Below are 20,020 nucleotides of genomic sequence, written 5' to 3'. Positions count from 1 at the left end.
ATGGCACCGTACTCCAAAACTCCGGATGACCTCTCCCAGCGGTTTCATGTAGATGTTAAAAAGCTTGGGGGACAGAATAGAACCTTGCGGGACCCCACAGGTCAATGGCCAGGGGTCCGAGCACATGTCCCCCAGCTTCACCAACTGGGAACGGCCCTCCAGAAAGGACTGGAGCCACTGCAGTGCAGTACCCCCAAGACCCATCCCAGAGAGCCGCCCCAGAAGGATACCATGGTTGATGGTATTGAAAGCCGCTGCGATGTCCAAGAGAACCAGCAGGGTCACACTTCCCCTGTCCAGTTCCCTGCGGAGGTCATCCACCAAGGCGACCAAAGCTGTCTCGGTACTGAACCCAGGCCTGAAGCCAGACTGCGATTGATCCAGAAAATCCGTATCTTCCAAGAAGCCCTGGAGCTGAGAAGCAACCAGCCGCTCCAAGACCTTGCCCAAGAATGGTAGGTTAGAGATTGGTCTGTAATTACCAAGATTGGTCGGGTCTAATGAGGCCCCCCGAAGAATACAGCAACATGTTCCTCTGTCATTTGCATCTCCTACCACTCAATCCCAACTTTTGTTAACCAAGGCAAAAGAGAAAGATTCCTCTTCTCTAGAAAGTCTGTTTTCACTCTTTCATTACCCGTGTAGTACTTAAAAGAAACAGAGTCAGAATTCCCCTATTGACCTCCTTTAGTTTGATTATTTTGGCAAATATTTAATTGGGACATTTCAACATCTATCTCTGCGGGCCAATTCAGGATATAATTCTCTATTTTTTAAAAAAAATCTTCTGTCAACATAAGGGCTGTGAACTGCATTATAATAATGTTCACTTAAAGCTGCCTCATTAGTAATCACAGACAGTGCAGAGCCTTGATGATTTTGACCTTAGGTTTCATGATATTTTGGAATGACTTCTTCTGCCTTGAACAGCAAGAAGCCAATTTCACCCATGATCATAAGTGTCTGACAGGAAATCCTTTCTGATTCCCTCTGTTGCTTTGTTTTAAATTTTAACATGTAGGCTGAGGAAAGACAGATCATTAGTAGTCACAATGCTTGAAGAACTATGTTGCAGGAGCTATACAGCCTCTTAGTTTAGAAAGGCAACTGGAAGATGAACAAATAGGTGGACTGATGAATATTTCAGCCCCTCCCCGTGCTTCTCATTTTTGTACATGGAATGAAATCCAGCACCTCTCCTATAAGGATAAATCTGCCTCCTTACCACAAAGAATCAAGTAGTTCATGGTGTCAATCTGTTTAAAATGACATTTTGTTCTGTAATAAGGACAGAAATACACCTTCGAAGAAATATGGAGCTGTCAACAGCAAATGACCTCCATATATTGTGTTCTTGCTTCTACAATGTTGCTTTGTTCTGGCTATAGTTCCAGGCCTGTTCAAGACCTTGAACAGTATTGGACACTAACATATGAATGCTATAGGATCTGATGGCAGTATGTTATGAAAGTATTTTCTGCTGTAAACAGGTATTTCCTCACAGCCAATGGTAAAGCCTGATTCCTAAAAGCAGATTTTACTTAATAATCCAAGTCCCTCTGGGTTCAGATACTTATTTTGTTTCCTCATTGGAAGATGGGCTCTGAAAGTGCACAAACAATGACAATCAAGGTGTGCCAAACAACCCCTTTTCTCTCGGGTTTTAGGCTACACCAAACTCAAACAACTTTGACGGGGTGGTGGCCACAGAGATATCATGTCATTTTGACGTGACAGAAGGTTACTCCTAGAGGCCTGCAGATGGAGGCTAGCCTCTTCAGTAAGTTTACTGGGGAAATGTGGGGCTGGGCGGGGAGGGTGGCAGTGTCATCCCAGTTCTTCAGGATCTTAGAGCCCAACAAACCAGGATGACTGTGGAGATTGACCCTCAAGATTGTGGAAGGCAATCTGAAGAGTCAATCCCACTTCCCAGGTATTTTTTTTTAATCCAGAGTAAACCTGGAAATCCAGATCAAACCAGATTAGCCTGAGGTGTCATTTGGATGCCTTAGCAATCAGAAGCAATCATGGGCTGTAGATCTGTGTAGATCCAGAAGCAATCATGGGTTTTAGACCTGTGTAGATGAAGCCTTACTTTGAATTGAATCATGCCAGGATAGCCACTCTTCTTATCACACCAATCTGTTCCTCAAGCACTTGAAGAAACATGTAGGCATTTTTAGGTCCCAGCAGCTGCTGGGATTTGTCTTCCCCCAATCCATGCATTACGCTACTCTGTCCATGCTTCTACTCCCCCCCCCCCCCCCCGAAGAATTAGGCAACTCTGCAAGACCAAAATCTCACAAAACTGGAGCTTCACAAGTAATTATAGCCACGTTTAACTTAGTACCTCAATGATAGGAATGTTGATGTCAGTCGGACCTCCAGGGGGAAGGCATTCCACTGTTGGCTTCTGTGGTAGAAAGGTCCTCTCCTGTGTTTTAACACCGTCTATTGCTCTCATTGGTGGGACTCAGAAGATCCTCCCCCTCCCTTGTCCCCAACAAATCGTAATCCTTGAGGAGGGACACATGAGGAGAGGGGCTCCTTCAATATTGACAGCTTTAACTGTCATCACAAACACCTATTCAGGGCTTGAAAATATATTTTTAAATATTCAGAAAGAAAACTTTGGTTTTGCCATTTCATATAAGGGACAGAATTTTACTACACAGTTGTATATAATACGACCTGAGCACCCATGGTTTGTGATATCTACAGGAGATCCTGGAACCAAACCCCAGCAGATACCAAGGGTCCACTGGATATAGATACCTTAATGCCAAATTCTCATTAAAAAGTACCATTGCAATTCAACCTTAATAAGAAATAATGCTTTTGAAATCAAAATGACATATGGTGATAGTGGAGAAACAAATATTGTTTAAATCATTTAATTTAAAAACTGTGTTTAATATTGATTGTCAAGACAGAGACATGTGTCCTTAAAGATCTAGATGATGGAAGAGTAGATTATAGTCATGTTTTTGCAGAACCATTTTAACATGGTTCTAGAATCCATTTGTTTGATCTTTGATTGAACTGCTTCTGTTAGTGAAGCAAGGAGCAGGCAACCCCCTGAAGACTTCTGTATGCCTGGGAAACATGCTGCATAGGGCTGGTTGTAGGCTGTAAATCAGCATAGAAGGGTGGAGGCCCCAGATGGCGCAGTGGACTAAGTGACTTGAAGGTTGGGTTGCTGCCCTGAAAGCTGCCAGGTTCAAATCCCACCCAGGGACAGTGTGGATGAGCTCCCTCTATCAGCTCCAGCTCCATGCAGGGACATGAGAGAAGCCTCCCACAAGGATGGTAAAAACATCAAAACATCCAGGTGTCCACTGGGCAATGTCCTTGCAGACGCCCAATTCTCTCATTCCAGAAGCGACTCAAGTTGCTCCTGACACGAAAAAAAAGCATAGAAGGGTGAAGGGGAGAGGGGAAGGAAGCTGAAAGTGTGACTGTCTCAAGGTTACTCAACGGTTTTCCATGGCCAAGCAGGAATTTAGACTCTGGTCTTCAGAGTGGTGATCCAATGCTCAAACTACAAGCAGAGGTGGTTCAACCACCAGGCCAACTAGTCAGTTGCCTGTGGTGCCATCTTGTTGGGGGCACCATCGAGGCAACTCCTGTCTCCTGCGGCCTGCCTCCGCAAGGTATTGAACTGCTTTTTCTGTTGATTTGTTGTAAAACATGATGTTTTAGTGCTTAATTTGTAAAATCTTAATGTAATTTGATGTTTAATAGGCTTTTCCTTAATCCCTCCTTATTATCAAACATTTTCGCTTATCCAACGCTTTTATTTTTCAGTGATTGGTTTGGTTCTGTTCGCCTACACTTGAAAAATACCTAGGGCCTGCTCTGACTACAAGACAACTACTTCCAGTATGCTGGAAACCATAAGAAAAGTGGAAGATGGTAGAAGGAAAAGTGATCCCTGATGCATTATAAAGAACCCTTCAAGTGATCTCTACAAACAACATTTTTTGCTTTAATTATAAAAGTGCTTCCAGTACTTGCCCAAGTGCTTTCATTTCATGGGAAATATCTGGTTAGTTCTGAATAAAAAAAGTTGCTGAAACATGTTGGATTTCTTTTCTCCTTTGTGCTATTTCTGACCCTGGTGCCAAGTTTTCTATAAAGACATCACTCACAGGAATACATCTACTTAAGTAACTTATGTACACCTGTACATGGTGTGTCCCTGGGATCTTGTTCATTTATGTATCACTTCTGCATGTCATTATTTTCATTCTTCTTAAAAGATTTCTTCCTTCCAAGCTCTAGTATTTTTTCACTGCATTTTTGGCGTAGGTTTTTATAGACACTCCATCTTTCATGAGACATTGTTCTTGGCCTATATAACAAAGATCACTACACACTTTCATGGAGAAAAAGAAAATTGACAGTGTGTTAAAAAGCTGCATATGGAAATAAATAATTTGTTAGATTCATTCCCTTAGGGACTGAGAGGCTCAGAACCCTTTCTTCACTTCTTTCATCTCCTTGAATTTCATACTGTCATTTATTTAATGCTGAAAAGTGAGAGAAAATACACATTCTATCAACCTGTATACTGACTACCAACTTTGTTCTTTCATCCTCTTTTTGAGGATGTTCTTTACACCACAAAAGCTGATATCCTGCACCTCCCCTTTCATCAGTGATGGGACTTACTATATTGTCATGGCTTGGGTAGGGAGGAGTCAAAGAAATGTCTGGCAATGTCCCCGTATCATGACTTTGACCAAGGACATATTTTACCAAGATCCACCAGGGTCCTCCAGAGGCCAAAGCACATGATGCATCAGTCTATGTCTAGCCATGAGAATATGGTCAGCTTCTTCTCTTTTCTTTCTGCATGCCACCAGAAATGAAATGTTTGTTGGGAAAAGAGTTCATAGTGACATTGTGAGTTAAAGATTGAAGGCATGATTCTGGATGTTGCAGAAGAGAACAAATGTCATTTGAAAGATGAAAAAATACATACACAAATATAAAATGGAATTACAATTTTTTATTCATGTGTACCCTACCTTTATCCTGATAATAGGACTCAAGGTGGCTTACAACATATTAAAAACATAATAAAAAGTATACATATAAGATTTGAAAAGCAAGTACTATATATACCTATGCATAAGTTAACGGCAGGTTTTGGAGAAAAAAATATGGATTTTAATATGCCACCATCTTCAGGCTTCTGAAAAATTGATCAGGGGGCCCATCAAAATCCGGACACTAAAAGTGGCATGAGTTTAGCCAAATTGCACACCGCTAATAGAGAATAGATCAGCCTGGAATGTTCAAATGACACACCCAGACTCATGTGTTTTTGTGTTTTAACCTGGAGTAAAAGGTTTAGTCCACCCTACCCTGGGTTAAAAAAATACTGTGAAAGGTGCAAATCTTTTAAGAAGATCCTCATGTTTCCCAGGTTGGGGGCTGTGGGGACTTGAAAGTTTGGATTCTCATGTGGGACCTGAAATTGTGTCCCCAGAGCCACCCCATACTCCTTGGGTCAGGGAGCCAATGGTGGTGGGATGGCAATCCTCCCTGCCCTCCCCCCCCCTCCCATGCCCAGAATTCTCCCTTACCATTACAGGAGGGTATTCTCTTGCTCGATCACCTTTAGAAAAGATGCAACAGAACTTTGGGTAGGGATCTTTCCTCTCCCAAAGCTCTGCCACATCATCTCTGAGGGTGACCTAGCAAGAGAAAAGCTCCCTGCTATGGTAAGGAAGCTTTTTGAGTATTTTGAGGGCAAAGCAGCGTGGAGCAGGGAGACTTGGTAGGCCATACTCAGAAGTGCTGAACCAGTGTTGGATTGCCCCCCGTCACTGAACTGGCATAAGACAACCATGTGTGGACCACAATTGGATTCCAAACCAGCATTTTTGCTCCAGTACGAGCTACATTTTCTGGTTGTATGGAAGTGCCCTGAGGCAGTCAAAGCTATCTCTGTTTCATTACCAGGTCTGAAGCCAGATTGAAAGAGATTGAGATAATCCAACTTATCCAGGAGTTGAGAAGTCACTTTATGCTTCACTATCTTGCCCAAAAATGGAAAGTTGAATATTGGCTTATAGTTATTAAGTATAGTAAGGTCCAGGGAGGGTTTCTTTAGAAGAGATTTTATCATAGACTCCTTTAGGCATATTGGGATCTTGTCTTGATGCAAAGCGGTATTCAAGGCTGCACACATTCAAAATTATCTGTAAACACTTGACAAGAAGGAGCCATGGTCACATCCACTAGAACTGTAGACCAGGCTGTGGCGTAGGCTGGAAAGCAAGCCAGCTACAACAAATCAACAAATCACTCTGACCAAGAGGTCATGAGTTCGAGGCCAGCCCGGTGCCTGCATCTTGTCTCTGTCTCTGTTCTATGTCATGGCATTGAATGTTTGCCTTTATGTGTGCAATGTGATCCACCCTGAGTCCCCTTCGGGGTGAGAAGAGTGGAATAGAAATGCTGTAAATAAATAAATAATAAATAAACTGTATCAACTTTGGTATTAGTGATACAGTACTTGTATAGCTCACTAACAAGATATTGACCAAACAGAACCTGAATTCTCTATATTCTTAATGTGGTACACCTCAATCCAGATTTCATTATTTATGTTTTAAAGGAGTTGGGGCAAAATACTTCAAAGTCACCAGATCCTGCCAGATCTTGGATCCTAATCATGGCTAATCCTTGTTAGTACTTGAATGGGAAATCACCAATGAATATCAAGAATGGAATATCCACCTAAACAAGTGTAAGTTCAATTTTTAAATATTTCACAAATTAGACTAAATTTGGTCCTTCTTCCCAATTCACCGTAAAACTGTTTCCCTGATAGGTTTATTGAATAACAGTTCCCAATTACTTACAAGTCTCCCACATCTAAAGAAAAGCCACCACTTTGAAAGCAAACATGTAGCAGAACTGAAGAACTCTGTAAAACTATTTATGAAAGGTAGATAAGGATAAAGTTATAAACCGATTTTCATTATTTCTTTATTCTTCTCAGCAGGCAGCAAAGATGAAACGGGTAAGAAAAGATTGCATGAAATGTGTTCCTTCATATCAATTCCTGAAGGTGATTAATTAAATAGTATCATTTTGAAATTATGAATAAAAGTTGTCTACATGAGGTCAGAGGGAGAACACAATTAGTTCTCTCATGATAAAATAAATAAAAGCAATTAAAAATGAAAATGTTTTACACAGCGGGGAACAGGTAGAAATTAAATTTGAAGGGGGAAGCAGATCATGTGAACTGACAGGAAACATCTGCATTAATGAATTCCTTGGGCCATTTCTATGAAGTGTAACATTTAAAGGGAAGGCAATGAATTATTTATATTACCAGAACAATGCTATGGAAGTCAATTGAAGGAACATCTCACTCCCAAATATCCCAATCCTGCCAGGCTCATGTCAGCTGTGGAAATATCCAATTTTTGGTTGTCACTATGGGGTTTTCTAGAAAGATGCAACTTGCCATAAACACTAAGAAAAGAAAGGCAATGCTCTCAGTTGTAGATTCTGAAGGCACAAAAAGGACACCTTCAGCAGTACTGAAGGAGAAGCCACTTATTATTCCTTGTTTCTCCAAATCTAGCCTGTTGTCTTCAGGTGTGGTAGAGGACTGCGTCCAAACTTCAGTGCTGAAGACAGATCAAATGGTCAGTACAATAATAATTTGTAAATGAATTGTGGGTGTTCGTTCGCTTAGCTTAGGCAGTTGATGTCTTGGGTGACTCAACTGAATGAGCTCAATGCTTGTCTCGAGATTATTTTAAATGTGCTGTTGGAGATACACACATCCAATTGGAGTGGTTCAAGTCACTTATGGGGATATTCTGTTCCCGTCTCAACATAAAGTGCAGGGTATATTATCAATTTGGCTTTTGTCCCTGAATATGATAAATGAGGTGATTTTTTTGGTGGGGTGACAGCAATAAACCAATGTGGTTGTGTTGGTCAGACTACGAATTGGTTAAAGTTTGGTCTTACAGCAGCAGCTTTTTTCCCATAAAGGTAGAGGGCCCATTAAAATGTGGAGATTTATGATAACCAAAGAAATTCTGAATACTATAGAAGAAATCAGCATATATAAAATTTGGCTGTATTATAGAATGGGAAGTGAGAGGGGCTATTAACATGATCCTGTCCAAACACATTCTCTAGTGATGTTGAACCTGAGAGGGTTCGTGATTTCTGCAATGCTCAAGCTGACAGGCTTGAAGTTAAGTGGGCCCTATCTGTTGGAACATCTTTAGGTATAGGATTCTCAGTGAGAGCATGCAACACCTTTTATGGAATGGTTGTGAAAGTGGCAAAAAATACCTACTTTGCTCCCTCTTCAAATAGCTGTACAGTGAAAAGCAATAAATTATATTGACCGTCTGTTATAATTTTGAGGATATGTGGAGAACATATCCTATTTGATTTTGGGGACATAATTTCAGCGGATGCAGCCTAAGAATGTTCCCAGTTTGAATCTTGCCACATGCATGGCCCATAAAGCTTATTAATTGGCTTTAGGCAAGACCTAAATGAGGTCTTAGAAAGTGCAAAAGTTGGTTGCAGTTAAACATCAAGAAAACCAAGATTATGGCAAACAGACTGATTGATAACTGGCAAATAGGGGGAGAAAACGTGGAGGCAGTGACAGACTTCGTATTTCTAGATGCAAAGATCACTGCAGATGCAGACTGTAGCCAGAAAATCAGAAGACGTTTGCTTCTTGGGAGGAGAGCAATGACCAACCTCGATAAAATAGTGAAGAGTAGAGACATCACACAGGCAATGAAGGTCCGCATAATAAAAGCAATGGTATTCCCCGTAGTAACCAATGGATGTGAGAGCTGGACCATAAGGAAGGCTGAGTGAAGGAAGATAGATTTTGAACTGTGGTGTTGGAGGAAAATTCTGAGAGTGCCTTGGCCCACAAGAACATCAAACCAGTCCATACTCCAGGAAATAATGCCCAACTGCTCACTGGAAGGAAGAATATTAGAGACAAATGGAGTACTTTGGCCACATAATGAGAGGACAGGAAGGCTTAGATAAGAGAATGATGCTGGGGAAAATGGAAGGAAAAAGGAAGAGGGGCTGACCAAGGGCAAGATTGATAGATGTTAGCCTTGAGGTGACTGGCTTAACCTTGAAGGAGCTGGGGTGGCGACAGCCGACAAGGAACTCTGGCATGGGCTGGTCCATGAGGTCATGAAGAGTCGGAAGCGACTGAATAAATAAAGTACAACAAATGATGTCTTGTGCTGCTAATCTCAGTCTAATGATGATTATGCTGCTGCAGATACCTATCCGTTTTTTCTTCAAATATGTTACCTATGTAATGCAAGTGAAGTTCTCCGAACATGTAAAAATATTACATGAAAGGTAAATTTCTGCTGCTAATAGATCAAAGTAGATATATCAATGAAAGTAAAGATAGATGAATATAGGGAAAATATATTGATCATTGCAGTGGTATACCTAGTATATTTTACGCTTGGTACATATAATTTTTAACAGTCCTGTCTTTTCTATGACAAAATTATTTTCAATAATAATCATGAAACAGAATTAATGATGATGATGATGATGGTTAGAAAAAACTCTCAATTGTATTTTATTGAATTTTATTTATACAAGCAAGCCTTATTTAGAAAAAAAACTTGGCCTGTTTTTGCACTTTCTTCCTTGACTTTCTTCAATAGTTGCTCAAAGTCTTTATTGTTTTTTTCTGCTAGTAGTATGGTGTCACCTACATATCTTGATTTCCTTCGTCCAGGTTTCATCTCTTTTCTCCTTGTCTAATCCAAACTGTCCTGTTTCTCTACATTCTGTCTTAACAGCAGCATCTTGTTCTGAGTATAAACTACAAATAAGGATAATCGAATGTTGTAGTACAACTATCTTTTAAATTCAATCTATCATTTTCCATGATACACAAAATCAAAGGTTTTCCTATAAAACACAGACTGATTTTCTAATAATAATAATAACAATAACAATAACAATAACAATAACAACAATAATAATAATAATAATAATAATAATAACAACAACGTTCTGGAACACAACACACCAGACATCACAGTTGTGGAAAAGAACAAGGTTTGGATAATTGATGTTGCCATCCCAGGTGACAGTCGCATAGATGAAAAACAACAGGAAAAACTCAGCCACTATCAGGACCTCAAGACTGAACTTCAAAGACTCTGGCAGAAACCAGTGCAGGTGGTCCCGGTGGTGATGGGCACACTCGGTGCCGTGCCAAAAGATCTCAGCTGGCATTTGGAAACAATAGACATTGACAAAATTATGATTGCCAACTGCAAAAGGCCACCCTGCTGGGATCTGCGCGCATCATCCGAAAATACATCACACAGTCCTAGACACTTGGGAAGTGTTCGACTTGTGGTTTTGTGAAACGAAATCCAGCATATCTATCTTGTTTGCTGTGTCATACAACGTCGTTGTGTCAATAATAATAATAATAATAATAATAATAACAACAACAACAACAACAACAACAGCAATCACACAGACAGACTACAAACAGAGGCACAACTATGTGGCCCAAATGATTCATTGGAACTTATGCCTCAAGTACCACCTGCCAGCAGCAAAGAACTGGTGGGATCACAAACCTGCAAAAGTATTGGAAAATGAGCATGCAAAGATACTGTGGGATTTCCGAATCCACACTGACAAAGTTCTGGAACACAACACACCAGACATCACAGTTGTGGAAAAGAAAAAGGTTTGGATCATTGATGTCCCTGAGGGACTCAGGTGGATTACAGAACACACATACAGGAAACATTCATTATACAATTAAAATGGACAGACAATACACAGAGGTGAAGGCATTCCCCTTCTTTCCGGCATCTTGGAGTCTGTGCTTGATTCCTGCCATGAGGGGCGGGGTGCTGTCGCTCCATCTTCCCTGCTGAGGAGCTTTGTCATCCTTAGATGTCTTCCCGATGTCCTTAAGGGTGCCTTTATTACCTCCCCAATAAAAGTGGTACCTATTTATCTACGTACATTTCTGCTTTCAATCTGATAGGTGGGCAGGGAGCTGGGGTTAACAGTAGGTGCTCACCCTGACCTGGACTCGAACTGCTGACCTTTTGATAGGCAAGATTTTTCTGCAGCTAGTGGTTTAGCCCGCTGTGCTAAGCCCAGCCCCAGAAGTTCTTTGATATATTCCATTATCCAGTGTATCTTTGTAATATGATTCCTAGTGTCTCTTATTTTTCTAGACCCATTTTGAACATCTGGCATTTCTCACTCACTCCATGTATGGTAAATGTCTTTGTTGTAAGCTCTAAGTATCACTTTGCTTGTATGAGAAATTAACACAATGGCTCTGCGTAGCTGCAATTCCTGGTATCCTCTTTCTTCAAGATTAGAATATATATTGAGTATTTCCAATATGTGGGCCATTGTTTGTTTTCCATATTTGTTGAAAGATTTTAGTTAGAGCTCAAGTAGATCTGTCTCTACAGCTTGAAACAGTTCTATCAGTATGCCATCTGTTCCTGTTGATTTACTTCTCCCAAGTGCTCTGAGTGTAGCTTCTGCTACACTTTCTAAAAAGTGCAGGTTCATTTTCAAATGATTCTTCCATGAATGAATCTGTCATCTTTTCATCTCTTTTACACAGTTTACCTCATCACTTTTATTTTTCTTGATCATGGAATGTGTTCTCCTGCCAGTCATATGGCATTTCTACTCTCGTTTTTTGTAAATGGAATATTTTCAAGCCATGGATGGTTGAATCTGTGGATAGAGAGAAAAAACTGTATCTGATTAAAAAAAAAATCAGCCAAAAATGTTTCAGAAGAATAGGAAAATGTTTTCTTTTCATGGAAACAGAAAATGTATCTATGAATGCAGGTGCATAAATCAACTGCCTGTTCCATCATGCAGAGATGCACTTTACAGCTTATTGGTTTGTGATGAACCTTTCCACATTCAGATGTGTCCATCTAAAATATTCCATATAGAACAATGAAGTCCTGATGCACTGATTTTACCTTTAATATTTCTTCATGAATTATAGTTGATTGCCATTAATCAACAGGAGGGCTTTCACACAGTTAAAACTTGTGCGCCAGCTGTGACTGTACCTCAAAAAGCCTGACTTGGCCATGGTGGTCCATGCCTTAGTTACATCCAGGATGGATTACTGCAATGCACTCTATGTGGGGCTGCCTTTGAAGACAGCTTGGAAACTGCAATTAGGGCAAAGGTTGGCAGCCAGGTTACTAACCAGGTCTGCTTACAGGGAGCATACTATGCCTCTATTGAAGCAGCTCCACTGGTTGCCGACAAGCTTCCGGGCCCAATTCAAAGTGCAAAGCCCTATACGGTTCAGATCCAGCCTATCTTCGCAACTGCATCTCTTTTTATGAACTGGCATGGATTTTGAGGTCCACCGGGGAGACCCTCCTTTCAGTCCCAATGCATTCATAAGTTCGGTTGGTGGGGACGAGGGAGAGGGCCTTCTCGGTGGTGGCCCCCCGGCTCTGGAATGCCCTCCCAAGGGAAATTAGGCTGGTCCCCACCCTCCAATGTTTTCAGTCCAACCTAAAAATTTGGTTCTTTAACCAAGCTTTCCAATAGATATAGAGCCCAAAAGATTCAAATTGTAGACCCATTGGGTTTCTCACTGAAAGCTCTTTATATGACTGCTTGCTTGTTGTTCATTTTATGTCTATAATTACCATAACATTTTATTGATGTGTATTTTAGGGTTGATTGACTGTGGTATTGTTATGTATTGATGATGTGAATTATATTTTCCTTTGATATTGATGTATCTGTATTTATTGGACCATATGTATTGTTACATTATGAGTGCTTTGTAAACTGCCCCAGGTCCTTTTGGGAGATTAGGGTGGGGTAGAAATAAAGCTTTATTATTATTATTATTGCTAAGAAATGCAGTTTTCATTTGTAAATATTTCAGCTGCAGTTCTCCTCTTTCAATAATGTGCAAACTGAGATGGGTTAAACTCTAGAAACAGAGATGCTATACATTATATGAGCCACACAGAAAAGCCATCTGCACACACTCAATTTAATTGTTCATTTAGAAAAAAATGTAATTGTTCCACTTAGAACCAAAATAGGATTAAGAATATTAGAAGCTTTCTAGATTCTCAGTTAAATACTAAACAGACAAGTATCCAACACAGGAATCCCTGGGCTCATTATATTATTATAAAATACGTTTTAAGAGCAATTAAAAGCTGTTCCATATTAAAGAAAATAAAAACCCTAGTGTGCAGCATGTGGGAATCGGCGGTTATGGCTTTTATTCATCTTTCCTTGAAAAAAATGAGTTTATTAAAGGCTTATTGAGAACACAGCATGATGAATAGCAGAACTTGGGTAATTAATTTTTGAAACTAATTAGTTATTGTTATAGTTACATGACCACCAAAATAGTTACCACCACCGTTACAGATTTTAAAAGCAACACCTTAGTTTTTCATTTATCAAATGTGACAGGTATGGTTATTTTGTTGGCTTTTAAAGCATGCACACATCTATCTGAATGTCACAATCTGTGGTATAAAACACTCACTTCCCATCCATTTCTGGGCAACACATTGTCAACAAAAGGCCACTACATCTGGGCAGAAAGGATGCTTTGCAAAATATTTTTGTGGGCTAGCAATCTATTTTGGACATTTGTTTATTTTTGGCAAGGCTGTGTTAATGACAATCTCTTAGCCACAGGAAAAACCTTCACCTTCTCTTGTCAAAGATGATGAAAAGATTTGTGTTTAAGATTCTTGTCCTTGTATTTTCACTGTGGTGATATAGAGACAGTCCATCATAACAAGTGAATAGAACATCTCTAAAAGAACAGCACAGTCAATAGTTGCATTCACATATAAGAAGAACACAGGGCAAAAATAATAAACAATTGAGAACACAACTTGCTTTTATCCCACTCGGGTGGATGAGAGCAATTTGATGTGGAAAGCAAATGTCTAACCTGCTCGTAACTCACTCTCATAAAGGTTATGAGTTATTGAAGGAGTGTATAAAAGTCCATTTCAGTTTCATTACTTCTGCACTTGGCACAGTATAAAGAACCCTCATAACACCACAAGGAATACTCAGGTACGGGGTGAGTCTGCATTGTCTGTTGAAGAACTGACATGAATTGCAATGGATTCTGGAGCCTATTTTAGGACACTAAGTTCATCATGTCAGCTGGAAGTGCTCCTAAACTCAACATACTTCTGCAATTCCATAATTTAGGGTTCACGCCCATAATTGAAGATGAGGTCCTCCTGAGAAGCTTCAGAGGAACACAAAAGATCCTCAGAATAAGCTTTTCAAAAGATACACTGATAAGCTAACCAAAATTCCAGAAATATTTTTGGGGTCCATTCACACTGGATTGCAGTGCTTTGATTCGACTTTAACTGCCACACAGAAAGATATCAAATTTTGAGATCTGTATTTTGATGAGGCACTAGATTTCTCCAGCTGAGCATGCTCAATACCCTTCCCTAGATTGCAACACTCAAGATTCTTTGGGATGTTGCCATAGCAGTTAAAGTGAATCATAGTGCTTTGAGTATATACTATATTTAGTGTATTTATCGTGTCAGAAGTGAACTGGGGGTACAAGTTGTAATGTATTTGAAAACACAAACAAATTTTAAAAAAACTTGGCATTATCCTAAATGTCCTTTGACCAGTAGCTGGCCATTTGGAGTGCTTTTGCTGTTGCTATAAGGTCTTCCATTGTGTATGTGGCAGGGCTCAGGCTGCATTGCAGTAGGTGGTCTGTGGTTTGCTCTTCTCATAACTCGCATGTCGTGGACTCCACTTTGTACCCCTATTTGCTAAGGTTGGCTCTGCATATCATGTGAAAGGGCTTCAACTCTGTGGGATCTCCAAACACTTGAACAAGCAAATTCTGGATACCATGTCTTCAAACATGATTGAGAACAGAGCACAATGGTTTTTATTGCTTTGGAATATTTTAAATATTTACAAAAGAAAATCAATGTGAATGAAAGAAAATAAATGTGGGCAAATACAGTGAACAACTATGTATTTGAATAATTTTAGGAGATCATTGATAATGCAGGATTGTCTGTATTTCTACAGAATGCTGTGTAATGCAAAATAATTCACCCTCAGTTCTTGCTTGAGATGGTTAATTCTGCTAATCAAATAGGGTTAGGACTGCAAGGAAATTCCCAGGAACAGCATGGCAGGAAATAATAGATGTGCCTACTTTAAATTATTTAAGACTTCTAGCTTCCCTCATTGTCTGGGACTAAAGTGATGACAACAGCCATGTAAACAGAGGTTTGAAGAAAATTTATTTTCTTAGATAAATGAGCCAAGTTGTTAGTGTTCACGGAAAATGAACATGATAAATAACTTTTCTCTCAAAAAAGCCAGGAAAGGGATTTAGTTTCAACTAGTAAAGATACAGGAGATGTCTGGAATGTAGAATCTTATATGATGATGAGAAAACTCCAAGGAGTTCAGGGCTTAGAAATAAATGGAATGCCTAGTCTGTGATACAGAAAAGTATGATAAGAGATGCAAAACAGCAGTGACAGAAAAAATGTCACAGTGCATGGAAGATTTCAGGAGATGTTAATGGAAGCAATACTCATGTTCAGCATGGAGTGGAATAGCAGAAAATTACTCCACACCAGGTAAAGGAGATAAGAACTACTATCCGTCAAGAAAATATAGCAAATAACATGTATTTGAACGAGTAAGAATCATAGAGTTGGGAGAAACCACAAGGCCATCCAGTCCAACTCCCTGTCATGCAGGAAAAGCAGGATCAAAGTACTCCTGACAGCTTCTGCTTAAAAATCTCCAGAGATGGAAACTCCACCACACTCCAAGGCAGCATATTTTATTGCCAAATCAGGAAGGTCTTCCTACTGTTTAGGTGCAATCTCTTTTCCAGCAATTCGAAATCCATTGCTCTGGTTCTTAGTCTCCAGGGCAGCAGAAAACAAGCCTGTTCCCTCTTCCTTATGACATTCTTTCAAATATTTAAACATGGATCTCATGTCCTCTCTCAAACTTCTTTTCTCCAAGCTAAGTGTACCTATCCAGCTCTCTAAGATACTCTTCATAGAGCTTGGTTTCAAAACCTTAAGCCTTCTCGGGACACATTCTAACTTGTCAATATCCTTCTTGAATTACTGTGCCCAGAACTGGACACAATATTCCAGGTGGGGTCTGACCAAAGCAGAATAGAGTGGGATAACTTCCCTTGATAAATGACCTTATCACATGAGCCAGCTGAAGTATCCTGCTTCGCCCAGCCTAGCTGTCAAACAGAGGGACAGTGGGGCAAATTCGCCACCCCGCGTGCTGTTCCCTCATGGTGACGTGTCCCCCATCGCAGGAGGGAAGTTTTGCCTGAGCACAAGTAGGCTCCTGTGGTGAGAGGGAAGTGTCGTACCATTCTTTTACTCCAGTTATGGGCAGGGCCTCTGCCAGAAGTCTAGCAATGTTGTGGGATGGGCTGCATGCCCATCCAACTATCAAGGAAGCCTCCTTGGATGCTTCCCAAGCCCTGTCTGATGAGGTCCCTAGAAACTATAATCTTATTGATGCAGCCTAGAATCACATTGGCCTCTCTAGCTGTCTCATCACACAGTTGGCTTGTGGTCTACAAGACTCCTAAATCCCTTTCTCATGTAGTGTTTTCAAGCCAGATGTCACCCATCCTTATATCTATGCATTTCACTTTTATTGCTTAAGTGTAGTACTGTACACTTACTTCTTGGGAGGAGAGCAATGAGCAATCTCGATAAAATAGTGACAAGTAGACACATCACACTGGCAACAAAGGTCAGCATAGTTAAAGCAATGGTATCCCTCGTAGTAATCTATGGATGTGAGAGCTGGGCCATAAGAAAGGCTAAGTGAAAGAAGATAGACGCTTTTGAACTGTAGTGTTAGAGAAAATTCTGAGAGAGCCTTGGACCACAAGAAGATCCAACCAGTCCATACTCCATAATGCCCAACTGCTCACTGGAGGGAAGGATATCAGAGGCAAAGATGAAGTACTTTGGCCACATCATGAGAAGACAGGAAAGCTTGAAGAAGATAATGATGCTGGGGAAAATGGAAGGAAAAAGGAAGAGGGGCCGACCAAGGGCAAGATGGATGGATGGTATCCTTGAAATGACTGGCTTGAAGAAGCTGGGGGTGGTGACGACTGACTGGGAGCTCTGGCGTGGCTGGTCCATGAGGTCACAAAGAGTCGGAAGCGACTGAACAAATAAACAAAAAAAAGTTCTGTACATTTCTCCTTGTTGAAATTCATCTTGTTAGTTTAGGCCCAGCTCTCTAATCTGCCATTTTGGATTCTGATCCTGTCCCCTGGGATTCCTCCCAATTTTGTTTCATTTGCAAATTTGAAAAGTGTGCCTCCTATTCCATCATCAAAGTCATTGATAAAGATGTTGAATAACTCTGGGCCCGGGACAGAACCCTGTGGCTCCCAACTAGTCACTGCTCTCCAGGATGAAGAGGATCAATTAGTGAGCACTCTTTGGGTTCAGCCAAGTAACCAATTCCCAATCCACTTTACAGTAGTATTGTCTAACCCACATTTTATTAGGTTCTTTGTGAGAATGTAATGGAGGAGTTTACTGAAATTGACATATGCTACATCTATAGCATTCCTTTATAAATGACTTTCTTTGGGAAATTTGTGATGCAGATAGAGTTCTTGTATTTGTTAATTTATTTATCCAGCTGAAAAACCATAATCAATCAGTTCACTAAGTTTTTTTAAAACATGGCAAGAAAAATTAAGGCAAAAGGTCATTATCTCCAATAGCAATAACATTTAATATTTGCACAGCATTTCAGAGGGTTCTAAGGTATATAACATACATTATCTCTGTGACCCCTGCAACAATCCTGGAAGATAAATCAGGATTGCAGTCTTCACAAAACTGCAAATTGAGGCTCAGAAACAGTAGTTTGCTTGATGGTCAGAAACAGTAGTTTGCTTAAGGCCAATTAGAACTGGGTCAGCTATCTAATAAAAAGGCTCATAATTAATTTGTGGTTTACTGTGTGCTATTTGAAAAGAACTATGATTAAAATCAGAGAGTACTCCTTTTATTTTAACAAACTTAGTTTTAACATTCTGTTCCTTCTTAAAGTACCATGGCTTTCCAGGCTGTGGTCCTACCAAGTGGAATGACCTTCTCAATAAGACCAAGCAAATAAATACATGGACAACTCAAGACACGCCTTTACATTTTCCTGACTGCTAAAGTTACCAGCTACATTTCGGTTCTGAATGAATTATTGTGCTACTTTACTGACAGGATTTTACTGCATTTTATTATTTTATTTTGGGAACTGCATTGAGATATTTGTTTGAATGAAAAGATAAGTTTGTGTTCTACAGTAAATGGATGAACAAATAGTGTTTATGATCATGGTTAATGGTAATGATTGGAAATCATTATTGAAACATTGAGGAATGATGGATTGAGGAAGCCTTCCTAAACATAGAGTCAAGTTCTTATGTCAAACATAATAGGCATGTTGTCATAATCTCCTCTGTGCCTTAGATCTTCCTTTCTATGGATGTTGCCAACATCTGAGGTAAGGTTGCTGCCCAGAAGAGAGAGGGCTTTCTTAACCATGATGCTATGAATCTCAAATGTGTACATGGTTTTCTCTTCCGCTTGTTCCAGATAACAAACCAGTATTTCCTTTTCGTTTGTTTGTTTCAGAAAGCATTTGGGGGTCAAATACAATAAAGGTGTAACATTGCTAATGCTGTATAGGATTGTCATGCACTCCGTTGACTGTATTTCATATTGACTATATTTGATTTTATGCTCTGTTTGTGAGATTTGATTTTGTATGTGTTAAATTCACATTAGGTCAGATGGTTCCACAGATAGATGGCACAGATGTTGACTAAATATTTGCATCCAAACAAACAATATCAGAAAGAGGGAGGAACAAGGGTAGGAGAAATATTTGAATGGAAAAAAAACTCTGTTGGATAACTAGCAAGTGATAAGAAATGTTTCCCATGACTGCGATGTGCAATGTTCTGCAAAAAATTCCAATAGTTCTGCTTCATTTTTTCAGAACCAGTGGGGTTTACAAGGATTTAAGGGGAAAAATCAGTGCCAAGTGGAAGTAAATTGCCTCTTTTGATATTGTGAACATGTGATTTGTGTGGAAAAGTGACATTAACCTACGAAAAATATTAAGAGCCTAGGTCAGTATTAAAGATATACTTTTATTCAATGAGCCAAATTAATTCTAGTAAGCATATGGAATAGTGCCTGCCATCAGTGAGCAGGGCTGCACCCCATATTGGGTTCACCCACCCCACTGCATTTTTGCCAGGCCTCATCCATCAATTCCTCCATCCATCTTTCAATGCAATCATTCTTTTTAAAGGTCTCCACTGCCATTTAAAAGCCTCCATATAAAAATCTCATGGCAACTTGAGAAGGAAAATCCTTTATCTCCAAGCAATCCTTCCATAGAAGGGAGTCTGAGAAATCCCTTAGGACCCAGATTCTTTCTCTTTGTCTTCAATAGTACCAAAGTACAACCATTAGTGATTAAAGATATTTATCCACTTCCATCCCATATTGCCTCCATTTTCTCCATTGGTGTCAAGGGCTCTTTTTAAAAGAGTGATTGCAATGATGGAGTGGGGTGGCAAATGTGAAAGAGGGGAGGCAGAGCAAGACAAGGATATCTGGGCAGTTATATAAGAAATCCATCATCACTTGGAGATAATGACCCCGAAATCAATGCAGTTTGACACCACATGAAGCACCGCTGCTAAATGGTATGGAATAAAAATTATATATATTTTTACAAGATCTTTTTACCTTCTCTGCCAAAGCATGCTGGTGCCTCACTGTTATCGAGCCAAAGTAATCCCCCAAAAGGCCTTCAATTAGGTGTGACAGAAAATGTATGTTGCCTTTTTCTGATGTTGTAT

The sequence above is a fragment of the Anolis carolinensis genome, chromosome 5, assembly GCF_035594765.1.
Source record: "Anolis carolinensis isolate JA03-04 chromosome 5, rAnoCar3.1.pri, whole genome shotgun sequence".
In the NCBI taxonomy this organism is placed as follows: domain Eukaryota; kingdom Metazoa; phylum Chordata; class Lepidosauria; order Squamata; family Dactyloidae; genus Anolis; species Anolis carolinensis.
This window is presented reverse-complemented; position numbering follows the sequence as displayed.